Source organism: Mus musculus, chromosome 13 (genome assembly GCF_000001635.26).
Source record: "Mus musculus strain C57BL/6J chromosome 13, GRCm38.p6 C57BL/6J".
NCBI lineage: Eukaryota > Metazoa > Chordata > Mammalia > Rodentia > Muridae > Mus > Mus musculus.
This window is the reverse complement of record NC_000079.6, coordinates 52,531,411-52,542,391: the sequence shown is the minus strand read 5'-3', so window position 1 is coordinate 52,542,391 and position 10,981 is coordinate 52,531,411.

The following is a 10,981-nucleotide window of genomic DNA, read 5'->3' as shown; positions in this document are numbered from 1 at the left end:
CTCCTCTCTGTTCCTGGTGCTCATTTTAGCACAGGGAGACATCATTGGATAACCTTCTGCATGGGGAGGTGTCATGAAATTCCATCAAGATTCTAAGCATGTTAGAACAATGACCAAGCAAAGCAGAGGATGGGGCAAGTCTCAACATTTCTCTCCGTTCCTCTCTGCTACCGCCAAGAGGGGTTGGCTGAAGCTGCTGTAATTACCAGGAGCTCTCCTCAGGGGGAGCGGGGTGGGGGGGCTTATTAGCTGTATGGATGCCCAAGACTAGTGTAGGATGCAAGAGGCAGGCTGCTGGGGAGAAGAAAGAGGACAGGCTCCAGGCACCTCTATGCCGTCAGGGTGCTAGAGGCAGGAGAGGGCAGGCTCTCTGCCTCTCTCGTCTGATCTCTGGCCAGAAGCGTCATTATAAGATGGACTTTTTGCACACAGCTTAGAAGAGCTAAGCCAACCAAAGCCTCCTCCCAAACAGAGATGCCCCGGTGTAGGTAAAGCTTCAGCCACAGAAGCAGCTGCAGCTCAGCTTCAGGCCTCTGTCACTGAAGCCAGGCAGATGGCTGTCTTGTTCTGTGAGCTGTCAGTCTAGTTGTTTCCACTAATACAGAGTTTGAATGCTAGTCAGCTTTTAAATATTTTTCTTTCTGTTACTTGAAGCAAAGTTTTTAAAAAAATGAAAAAAAAAAAAAGGATTTAACATGGGCTGTTCCAAAGTTGGTTAAAGGCACATTCCATGTGGGAAGCCACTGGTAATTCTGGCGCAGAGAAGCAGAGGATGAGGCCTGGCTGGAAGGGGACATGCTAGGCAGGCTGTGGCTAACCACACAAGCTAGCCAAAGGGAGCCAGCAGCTGGCACCTGAGACACTGGTGCCAGTATAACTCAGCCCCACTGACCACTGAAGGTCAGAGCAGTGTTCTGGGCTGCCCAATTTGCATTTGGCATTCCTTGGCTCAGATCTTTGATCTTAGAGCAGTGACATAGATTAACCATCCTCGCTTCTCCTACCCAGACACCTTTGTTAGGACACAGGAGATTATACTTGCATTTATCTGAGCTCTTCCATGGAAAGAGCCACAGCCACATTGCTGGATCCTGGAGGCCCACAATTGCTGAGTGTATTTTCCATTGACAGATCATGAAGTCAGTGGGTGTTTCATGGGCCATTAATAATGCACAAGGCAAAGGCAATCCAGTGTGCCCACGGCAAAGCAGCAATTCTGTGGCCTTGCATTGTTGAGTGTGTATTTGCACATGTGTGTGTATATGAATGTGTGCATGTGTGAATATGTATGCATGTGTATATGTGCATATGTATATGTGTACATGCATGGATATGTATGCATGTTTCTGTGTGCATCTGTACATGTGTACATGCAGGTGTTTATGTGTACATGTACACAGATGGATGTGTGTGAATGTGTGTGTCTGTGCATGTATGTGTATGTGTATCTATATGTGTGTACACACATGTCTGGATCTATCTATCTATCTATCTATCTATCTATCTATCTATCTATCTATCTATCTTCATTTGTCTGTGTATATGCATCTGTGAATGTGTGAGTGCCTGTTTGTATACATGCATATGTGTATAGATGTGCATATGTGTATATTGTATGCATATATTTTCTGCCATAATTGTGTTTTCTGCCACTGGGTCCTTAAACACCTGACTCTCAACGTGGTGAGTCAGTGGCCTTTTCTCTTCTCTGGTCCTAAGTAAGTAGAGATGAGCTGAATTGCTAGGCTCTCCAAGTCCCAGAGCCTGTATGCTCAGTGTTAAAGGCTCAGAGATGAAGTTGTAGATTCTGGCTTAGCCTGCTTTCTTAAAGGATTAATCACAACATAGCCTTTGCCAAGCATCTACCCTACACAGAACATTCGGTATGTTATCTCATAACCAGGGCTTCAACGTTGGGCTGAAGGTACCCAGTCAGATTGGAGAGTGACTGCTTCAGGCCTCCTCTGTGCCCAGGTCCTGTGCATCTGCTGTAGGTGTTTCTGGATAACCTTTCTGCCTTTCTGCCGAGTGCTACTTGGGTGCAACTGTTGCTTCAATGGCTGTGAGGAGATAGCTTCATGGTGGATAGCTTGGAGCCTTGCTACCCTGTCCTCTTCATGCTTCCCCGGTCTTCTTGTCACTCAGGACCGTGGCTCTTCTTGGAAGTCCTCTAAAGATTATCTTGGCTCTGTCTACCCTTTTTTGTTTGTTTGTTTGTTGGAGACAGTGTTTCTTACAGCCAGGCAGGCCTTGAATGCACTAGACTGTTAAGGATGCCCTTGGACTCCTGATCCTCCTGTCTCCACCTCCCGACTGTTGGCATTACAATCATGCATCACCATTCTCTGGTAAAGTGGTAAAGGTATAGCTAGGAGTAGCCTTAGACTCATTATCCTCTGCCTCCTCCATCCCCCTCAGACTTTGCTACCCCAGGGTACCATCACAAGGGATCTGCTTCTTTCATTGGCCTGGAGATATCTTAGGGTTAGTTCTCATACAAAGTTCACAAGCTTATCAGCTCTACAAATGGCCGAAGCTGGCCTGGCTGGTAGGCTTATGTGTACAGCTCCATGTCTCTGATGCTGAGGCACAATGGCCCCCTACACGCCCAGGCTGGGCCATAGTGGTTTTCCACATGGCCGGGCTGGGGCAGACTCAGAGGTCTGAAATCAGTGGTTTCTCCCTGGGTACCGTTCTGACTGACAGATGGCTGCAGAGCTGCCAGAAGCCTGAGGCAGAACTGTGGGCAGGAGCATCTTCAGGGAGATGTGGGTCTTAGTAAAGGCACCTCAGCACCTTCCAAAATCCTTTTTCGCCTACCTTCTGGGTTCCCTCTGTTCTGCCAGGCTCCCTCCACCCACCCATGAGTGATTTCCAGACTGGAAACTTGCATCTCTATACTACAAGGTATATACCCGAAGGAGACTGTTGTCTGCCTGACTCCAAGCCTGCCTTGGATCACTGCTTCATGGGGTGCATCTTGTTCTCTGATGCCTGTGTGTGCACTGTGTTTCCTGGCTCTCAGCTTTCTCTTTACCCTAGTCCTTCGCTTGGCAACATGGGTGAGTCAAGCCGTTTTCAATGGGAAAGAGTTACTTATCTTTCTTTTTCATTAGCTATGGTTCTGTCTATTGGCATCACAAGCATGGTACAGTCCCAATGGTTAGGTTTTTGTCTGCAAGTTTATTTTTAACGCCCTTTGATCTGTGTGCATTGAGTGCTTCTGGCTCCTTGTTTGTATCTGATTTCTTCTTGAAAAATTTGAATCTTTCCTTTGGCTACTTGACTGGTTTATTTAGAAAAAGGACATAAGCCTTAATTTCTGTCTCTTTAAAAATTAGCTTTATATTTAATTATGTGTATGTGTGGGGGAGGGTGCAGTGTGAGCACAGGAGTGCAGCGCTCACAGAGACCAGAAGAGGGCGAAAGATACCCTGCCCCAGTTGGAATTACTGGTAGTTGCAAGCTGCCCGGCATGGATGCTGGGAACTGAATGCTGAGCCTCTGCAAGAACAACAAGCGTCGTTACATGTTGAGCTACCTCTCTAGCCTTCTCAGTTTCATGAGTTGTGGCTGTTGAGCAAGGCTTCCTGACTATTGACATGACGAAAGGACCTCAGAATTCTGCCATGTCCTCTCCTGATCCTGTAATTTAATCACAAGGCTTACTCTTGTCTGAGCTGTGTTTGTAATGTGTGGATATCTTCCTGGAACCATAGTTCCTGAGCGCTGCAGCACATGCTCCGTTGTTCCTGTTCTCTTCCTAGCTGGCCTGGCTTTGCCTCTCCAAGAAGGGTTCGTCCCTGCTTGTATTTGAATTTGTGTGTGAAAATAACATCTGTTTCACCACTTCCTCTTTGTGAGTTGAGGGCAGGTGTCTGGAGCAACACTCTGGTTCCAAAGCGAAGGCCCACCCAACATCTGTGCGACCTCTCCCAACTGAATCCACAATACCGTGTCCAGATAAAACCCGACTGAGTCACTACCTTATCCGGGGTGTGGGGATGGGTAATCCTGGTCATTGGTCAACTTGATTGGACTGAGAAGCACCTAGAAAACAAGAAACTCTGGGCGTCCCTATATATCCTTGAAGCAGGGACTTAAGTATCTCTGTATTGGTAGACACTTTGTTGTTCATGGGGAACCCCACCCCCAAATGTGGGTAGAACCATCCCCTAGACCCACATGAAATAAAACAGGAAAGCAGGAGTGAGCCCCGGAGGGTGCAGGCATTACCCCTTGCTGCTTCCTGTCTAACCGGAAGTGAGATGTTCTTCAATGCCTTGGTTGCCCGGATGGACTGTGGAATACATCTTCTTTTAAGTTGTCTCGTTAAACATTGTGTCGTAGAGATGGAAGACCAAACTATCACAGTTCGAAACAGCTCATCCTTACACAAGGCGGTCAGGTGAGGCTTGCTATATTCACGTGCGTGCGTGCGTGTGTGTGTGTGTGTGTGTGTGTGTGTGTGTGTGTGCGCGCGCGCGCGCGTGCGCGTGCATGTTACTTGTCTTATTGCTATGACAAAATACCAGAGGAAAGCAGCTGAAGGAAGGGTTCCTTTTGGCTCATAGCTCCCCAGTATAGTCCACCATGGTGAAGAATGTGTGATAGCAGGCCTGTGAGGCAGCTGGTCACATTGGGTCTGTAGTGAGGAAGCAGGAAGAGATGGATGCTGGCGGAGAGTTCACTTTCTCCTTTTTACTCAGCACAGGACCCCATGCTACCCACATTCATGGTGGGGTCTTTCCAACTTCATCTACAGATACACACAGAGGTTTGTTTCCATGGTGACTCTAAATCCCATCTACTTGCCAATCAAGGTTAACCATCACAGATGCCTATGTCCCTGACTATGTTTCTACCTATACTTCAGGTGGACCTGAATAACCTCACATGAGGTAGGGACAAGGAACTCCCCAGGTGACAGAGAACAGATGCCAGTTTTAGCATTGTGGAGCTTGGATAAACTGTAAAGATTGAAAGGAGCGTGCCAGTGTGGTGCCTCCTTCTAACTGGAACACATAATATCCAAGGGGGATCAGGATAAGGCATCCAGAACCCTCATTAGACTTAAAAGCATCCAGTGTGGTTGGACTGAGCCCAAGGGGATAATTAAAAATACAGAATTAGGGCTAGCCCCCTTTATTCTCAGCAAAGAGACTCACCCCAGAAACCATTTGGCTGTAGCCACTGTCCTCTACAAACCAACCTTGAGAACTGTCACGGACACAACATATGCCACTCAAAACTGAGCACACTGGCCCCAGCATAGGACATTTGTGCAGAATAAGCTGCTCCTGTCCCTTCCCTAGGCATTGCCCTCTGCCAAAGAGAGGCACTTTGCCTGAGATGACATCCCAAGAACAGAGGAAACACACATGCAGAAGTAGCTCCTTTGCCACAATGTGGGCCAGCTCTGGTTGGCCAGCCCAGTTTGAGAGATCTTACTGTGGAGCCAGTGAACTTAAGATGAAACTCAAAGAGACCTCTTTGTTTTCTTCTCCCTATCTGGAGGAAGCCTTTGTGTCTCTCCCTGATGCACTGAGCTCTCTGCTAAGCAGAGCTCATGCTTTGGCTTGCAAGGCCTGGCTCCTCCCCGGATAGTGGAATGAAAATGGACACAGTTGTTCTGGGCAAAGGCACACCAGGGCTCATCTGGAAGGATTGGGAAGAGCAGTGATGTTTTCTGAGAAGCAGAATCCTCAACTCGTATGTGGTAAAACCTTAGCATTGGAGGGCTGCGGGGACAGCTGCCAGCTACCGTGATGCTGTGAGAATCTGTTGAGTTCTTCCTTCCAGACACATCACCAGGGCATGAGAGAGCCTCTGCCCTGAGCACATTCTCTCAAGATGGTATCTTGCAACATTTCTGTTTGTTTGTATTTTTTTAGGGAGATATGCTAATGTGTATCTGTGGAGAGATATAGTTCTGAAAAGATGAACTTGTATTCAATGTATTTAAAATTTTGCTGTGCATCAGGAACACTGGAGGTTGTTGGCTATGAATGCTGTAGCCGGCCTCAGAGTCTGTTTCAATGTATCTGAGGAGAAGCTACAATGTGCTCACTTACCTACCTACTTTCCTCTCTCCCTCCCTTCCTCCCTCCCTCCCTCTTTTCAGTCCTGCTACTGTAGCCCCTAGGATCTCACATAGCATGGGCTGACTTCAAACTCAGTATGTGACCAAAATAACCTTGAACTTTTGATCCTCCTGCCGCCAGCACTCCAGTGCTGGGTTGAGAGGTACACACAAGCATGCCCCATTTATGTAGGGCTGGGATGGAACTTTGTGCGTGTGGTGAACACTTGGCCACAGCGGAAGCCCTGCACGTATAATTAGAACAATTTCCCATAGTTCCTGAGGCTGCTGGCACTGAAAACCCCATCTTAGGAAAAAGTTATAAAAAGAGGGCAGACTTCTGGAGAACAGCATCAGACTTACATTGTCTCTAGACCCACAAGTGTCCCTGTTCAGCAGCTCATGGCTCTTCTCTCCTCAGCAGTTTATGCCCTCTCATTAGAGTTGAGCATCACTTCTTGCTGGTAATTACCAGCATGCTATAGACCCAGGGGTCAGTTGATAGCCCTCATACAGACTAGTGCAGAGTCGTTTGTACAGAAATCAAAGATGGCCAGCAGAGGGCGATAGTGGTACTGAGGTGCCTCAGAGGAGGCCTTCGTCGGCCCAGATTTCTGGAGGGGACTGTACCTGCCCAGAGTCCTCCTTAACTCAAGCCATGCATGTTTGGTTGTGGGGAGAAACTGTGCCTTCTGAAAACTTGAGCATTGGCTAAGGGTAAGTCCTAAGTTGTAAGAGCAAAATGGAGGAGGAGGAGGAAGATGAAGAGGAGGAGGAGGATGAAGAGAAGGAGGAAGAGGAGGATGAAGAGGAGGAGGTATAGAACCATTTTCATATCTACCCCAACACTCTGCAGCAATCTTTGAAGAAGGGTGGGGCTTTCTCAAAATCTTGACACCGTATTGGTAGGCTATACCATTTTTCCTTTGCACATGTGAGAGAGGAACTGTTTCTTCCTCCCCAGCATAGAGAAGCCACCATCACCTGTTATCTGGTTCTGCATCATGGTGGAACATCCCTTCCATAGACCCCCTGCTCTAAGCACCAGTCCCATTACCACAAATCCTATCTCAGACTTAATTAAGTCACAGATTCTATATTCATGGCATTTAATGAAGAGAGAGAGAGAGAGAGAGAGAGAGAGAGAGAGAGAGAGAGAAAGAGAGAGAGAGAGAGAGAGAGAGAATCCTTTTCTTTCCACTCTTTCCAGTAATTCTGATGCTTGTGACTGTTGCAAGAAGTCTATTGCTGGAAGCTTCTCCTCTCAAAGGAAGGGCATTATGGGGTGTGTGTGAGGGTATCTCAATTAAAGGGGGATTCTGAGGGTGAAGTTCCAAGGTAGGGCCATGTTATTCAAATGAACGTTGGGGTGATGTGGTACAATGGTTTAGACCTGCACCTGCATATGCCCTTTTTTGTTTGTTTGTTTTTGTTTTTAAACTTAGCATGCTGGACTGGAGTCTTGGATTAAGATATTTACAGCTGCCCTGATAACCAGAATATATAGACGGAGAAGGGAAAGGGGCCAGAAGCAAAGGGGACAGACCCTTAGGAGAGCATCGGAGGAAGTGACAGGGTGTCAGAGCCAGCAGCATGGGGTAAGGCAATGCTTTGCTACGTTCTGCCTCTGGCCACAGCCGCCCCCCCCCCCAGCTTCCTGGTAAACTCTCTGCAGGAAAGAATTTTTGGACAGACCATCAGGAAGAGGAGGTCTGTCTGTCTGTCTGTTAAGCATTTTAGACAAATGTAAGAACAAGAATTAGCGGGAAGGCATGAGGCACACCCTAGAGCAGCAGGATGGGCTGCTCGGGAGAGAGCCGCTATGCTGTGTCTTTGCAGTTGCTACATGTGCCACTTTCGGTGGCTTCTGAAGCTACACCTCAAGGCTTGCTAAGAAACTCATATAAGATCCCAGGAAGGCTCTGAGGTGCCAGATAGGATCTCTCCTGGAGGGTAAAACTCCATCTCACAGCATCACAGGGAAACCGGAGGCTTTGACTGTTAACAAAGGTGTACTTGTGTCTGTTAGGTCCCTGGAGGAATCTGAGGGAAGATGAAGACTGCATACAAGGGCAAGCAGGTTTGGGCCTGACATGGTTCACTGCGGTTGTAATGCTCTTCTCTGTAGAACAGGAATATGGTTGCTATGTTGGCAACCTTAGCAGCAAAGGTTCTTCACTATGCAATGCTGGCATTTCTGATTCTCAGCTGACAGGAATCTTAGACTAGCTGCTAGGAGGAGGGGCTCATGACAAGTGACAGAGAGGCTAGGAAAATCATTTTAGTTGTTCCTTCTTAAGCTGGGGGCATCCGGAGCCCCTGTGCCAGACTCTTAGAGAAAATGGTGATATGGCTGAACACAGGGCTCTGCAGAAAGATCCCTGCTCCAGCTTCCGGAGTGGAGCAGGCGTTGGCCTTCAGTGTTTCTCCCTCTTTGGTCTTTCCACTCTAATGCTTACATCTGAGGTTTCACTTCATCATTTAGCCCGTGTTTTAGTTGTCATGGCAAGCAGGAACCTAGCTTGTTAGCCTGGGTGTTTTTCTCAGTTTTTAGACTTAGCAGCAGCGTGGTCAACATAAAGATTTACTCTTCTGGGTTAGTTTCCCCATTATCACAAAGATCTATCTATCTATCTATCTATCTATCTATCTATCTATCTATCTATCTATCTATCTTCCTTCCTTAGTGTGTGTGTGCACACAAGCAGGTAAGACATGTAGAGGCCACAGAGGTCAACCAATAGTTTTGTACCTCAGGTGTGTCAAACATTTTCTTTTAAAACATAAGATCTCTCATTGATCTGGAACACACCAATTTGTCCAGGATGGCTGAATGAGGATGCTCCTGTTGTTATGGTGTTGAGAACAAGGAGTTAACACCAAACTGTGGCAAGGTAAAAACTTATTTTTATGGCCAGTCCAAACTTAGAACAGGAGGCTTTTTTAAAAAAAATAGCAATGGAGCCAGTTATTACAAAGCAGAACATTGCAGTTGTTTTTATCATCATAGGACAAGAACATACTGTGGATTTGTAGTCAGTTATTAGAACATAGCATGGGACATTTTATGGTCAGTGGAAGTGGAAACTTTTGGTTTCTTTGGAAAGTCATGCCAGTTGGTGTTTTGCTGGGGGCACACAGATGAAAAGGTGTTTTACTAAAGCAGCCATGTGAAAGACTGTTTTCCTGAAGCAGACACAGGTGAAAGGATGTTTTGCTATAGCAGACATAGGAGAAAAGATACACAATGTTCAGAAGGAATATAAATGTGACCCCACAGACAGTTGGACCTTGAGCACTGGTTTGCTCTGTTCTGCCTTGCTGTTCTTCGCTAACAACAAGCACGTATTGGTTTGCCTTACACTGTGTTGCTGAGCCCCGCTTGATGTGGTGATGTCATAGAAAATTGCCAAAGAACTTCTTGAGAGGCCTCTAGCCCCTTGGTGAGCCTTGCACTTTCTTCTGCACTGAACTGCCCTTGCTGGTTTTTATGTAGTGTCTGCTGAGAGAACTGACTACAGCTGCTGGTTCGTATTCGGTGTTTGCTACTGGACTGAACTGCTGGATACCATGACAACAAAGATTGGACTCACCTCTCCCACCCCACAAGAACTCTTTCTAAATAGGTTGACTTCCCCTGTGTCCTCATAACTTTTCTCTTCCACTACCTCTGGTGGGTGGTAGGCTAGAAGGGAGGGAGAATCCTTATTAAAATAGGTTTAGAAAAAGACAGAGTCAGTCAATTCTTGGAACATATCATGAAACAATTTATGATGAATATATCACAAAGTTATAGAGGAAGAACAAGTTTAAAAAAAAAAAAGACAAGGTGGCCTTCATGTTAGGACATGATTAGAGAAAAACACACAGTTAGGGAACAGTATACAAATAAATCAAGTTCTAACATTATGTTTAACTAGGAAAAGGAAGAAAAAAAATGGAGCGAGCTGTCCCCTAATACTGTCTCTGGCTCTACAACTCTGGGATTACAAGAATGTCAAAATGTTAATTTTTTTTTTTTTTTTTGCATGCATGGGATCAAGCTCGGATTCTTGTGTGTGCTCCCCAAGTCCTGTAGCAACTGAGTCATCTCCACAGTCATACACAGACCTTCATAATGGAGAGACTGTGGACATGTGGACTTCCTGCTCACAGGCATATTCAAAGTAGGGCTACATTTGTGAAGGCCACTCTCAAATGGCCTTGTTAAAAATGGTCTACTCCCTTCTTATTTTAGTAGCCATAGCACTAAGGCCAGAGTCAAGCTGAACTAAGGAACAAAGATGTTATCTTAACTGTAAATAGTGAAAGCATATCTTAGGTAAGATTTCAAAACAAACAAACAAACAAACAAACATGTTTCCTGTGAATAGCAGGGCAGAGATTTGCTTTGCAAACCAACTTCAAAGGATTATATCCTCTGAAATTACAGGACTCCAGAACTTACCCAAACAGAAAAGTGACTATATTATAGCTTACAGAATCTGTAAGCTAAGCCTAATTTAGAAGATACAGGCCCCATTTTGTAATTCTTTTACCACATCACCAAAGGACAAAGATAAGGATAAAAAAAGAAAAAAAGAGTTTCCTCCAGCCATAGAGTGCAAGTATGATATAGGTAGATGTTCCTGTCCAGCGCTTACAAAATGTCAGTACAGCATATTCTCTCTCTCTCTCTCTCTCTCTCTCTCTCTCTCTCTCTCTCTCTCTCTCTCTCTCTCTCTCTCTCTCTCTCTCTGTTAATTCTTTGAAATGGTCATGAAAAGCTGCTGAGCAGCGTGGTCCCCCAAGCTTACCCAAAGAGGTGATGTCAGAGCCCTGTCCTGTTAAAACGCTTGAATTCTTGTAGTATGGTTGCCTTTCAGGCAGGGAATTTCTTGGCACCTCTAAGTGACAGGC